This window comes from Callionymus lyra, chromosome 5 (assembly GCF_982586985.1).
Source record: "Callionymus lyra chromosome 5, fCalLyr1.hap1.1, whole genome shotgun sequence".
Taxonomy (NCBI): domain Eukaryota; kingdom Metazoa; phylum Chordata; class Actinopteri; order Syngnathiformes; family Callionymidae; genus Callionymus; species Callionymus lyra.
The window spans coordinates 505,706-508,205 of record NC_141822.1 but is presented as its reverse complement, the minus strand read 5'-3'; the positions used below and the strand labels follow the sequence as shown (position 1 = coordinate 508,205).

Here is a 2,500-nt window from a genome sequence, read left to right as displayed (position 1 = left end):
GATGATGATGATGATGAAGATGAAGATAAAGATAAAGATGAAGATGAAGATGAAGATGAAGATGAAGATAAAGATGATGATGATGATGATGATGATGATGAAGATGATGATGATGATGATGATGATGAAGATAAAGATGAAGATGAAGATGAAGATGAAGATGAAGATGAAGATAAAGATGATGATGATGATGATGATGATGATGAAGATGATGATGATGATGATGATGAAGATAAAGATGAAGATGAAGATGAAGATGAAGATGAAGATAAAGATGAAGATAAAGATGATGAAGATAAAGATGAAGATGAAGATAAAGATGATGTTGATGAAGATGAAGATGATGATTATAAAGATGATGATGATGATGATGATGATGAAGATGATGATGATGATGAAGATGATGATGATGAAGATAAAGATGAAGATGATGATGATGATGAAGATGATGATGATGATAAAGATGATGAAGATGATAAGGATGATGATGAAGATAAAGTGTTCACTACAGTCAGGTTTAAACTTTTGATCATGGATCCATCAGTGACGTCATAATTCAAATGACCTTGAATAGTGTGAACTCATCGTTGACCTGGTGTTGGTTGATCGTGACGTCACATCTGCTTCAGAAACACGTCACAGAAACAGGAAGAAACGTCACGAGAAGGACGTGTGATGTCATGTCTTAAGAGTTCCCACGACTTTTATTTTGAAAAGGAAGACCAGAAGCGCGGCTCGTGTCGGTGTCTGGCTTCACTCTTCCGTGATGTGAGCTCGTGCGAAGCTTCTGTCGAGTCTCACCTGCTCACCTGCTCACCTGCTCACCTGCTCACCTGCTCACCCACGGTAGGAACACACCTGTCACGAGCTTGTCCGCGCGCAGGTAACACCGGGAAACGACACGCACGAGCGCTCGTTTTGTCAGACGCGTCCTCCCGCCGGGGGGGGGGCGGGGAGGGGGGCGTGGCCTGTGTCACGTGTGTTTGCGCAGTTTTACGAACAAACGCGATCTTTACCTGCGCGTCCCGCTCACCTGGCGACTCACCTGTGTGTGGAGCACACGAGCAACATGGCTGCTGTGTGTGGAGGGTCTTCTTCAAACTTTAGTAGTATTATTAGTAGTATTATAGTGTCAGTACTTTATTTACTGTTGATTTAAAGTATCCTGATTGTTACATTGTATTCTCACACACCTGTGTGTATCTACTATCATGTTACATAGTACTATCACAATATACTATTATCATGACACATGATAGTAACACACGATACAAAGTAGTATCATAATATACTGTTATAATACATGATAGTAACACACGATACAAAATAGTATCACAATATACTATTATCATGATACATGATAGTAACACACGATACAAAGTAGTATCACAATATACTATTATCATGATACATGATAGTAACACACGATACAAAGTAGTATCACAATATACTATTATCATGATACATGATAGTAACACACGATACAAAATAGTATCACAATATACTATTACAATACATGATAGTAACACACGATACAAAGTAGTATCACAATATACTATTATCATGATACATGATAGTAACACACGATACAAAATAGTATCACAATATACTATTACAATACAAGATAGTAACACACGATACAAAATAGTATCACAATATACTATTATCATGATACATGATAGTAACACACGATACAAAGTAGTATCACAATATACTATTATCATGATACATGATAGTAACACACGATACAAAATAGTATCACAATATACTATTACAATACATGATAGTAACACACGATACAAAATAGTATCACAATATACTATTATCATGATACATGATAGTAACACATGTTACAAAATAGTATCACAATATACTATTACAATACATGATAGTAACACACGATACAAGTTGGTATCACAATATACTGTTATAATACATGATAGTAACACACGATACAAAATAGTATCACAATATACTATTATCATGATACATGATAGTAACACACGATACAAAATAGTATCACAATATACTATTATCATGATACATGATAGTAACACACGATACAAAATAGTATCACAATATACTATTACAATACATGATAGTAACACACGATACAAAATAGTATCACAATATACTATTAACATGATACATGATAGTAACACATGTTACAAAATAGTATCACAATATACTATTACAATACATGATAGTAACACACGATACAAAATAGTATCACAATATACTATTATCATGATACATGATAGTAACACATGTTACAAAATAGTATCACAATATACTATTATCATGATACATGATAGTAACACACGATACAAAGTAGTATCACAATATACTGTTATAATACATGATAGTAACACATGATACAAAATAGTATCACAATATACTATTATCATGATACATGATAGTAACACACGATACAAAATAGTATCACAATATACTATTATCATGATACATGATAGTAACACACGATACAAAATAGTATCAC

At 33.9% G+C, this 2,500-nt stretch overlaps 1 protein-coding gene across 1 annotated transcript in view; it reads left to right on the top strand.

Annotated features, from left to right (window-relative positions):
* Positions 1-768: 768 nt before the first annotated feature.
* Positions 769-2,500, top strand: part of spina (spindlin a) — a 19,635-nt gene continuing 17,903 nt past the window's right edge. The window contains exon 1 of the mRNA XM_087792291.1: positions 769-846. The gene's annotated coding sequence lies outside the window, so the exon portion shown is untranslated. The remainder of the gene's footprint in view (positions 847-2,500) is intronic.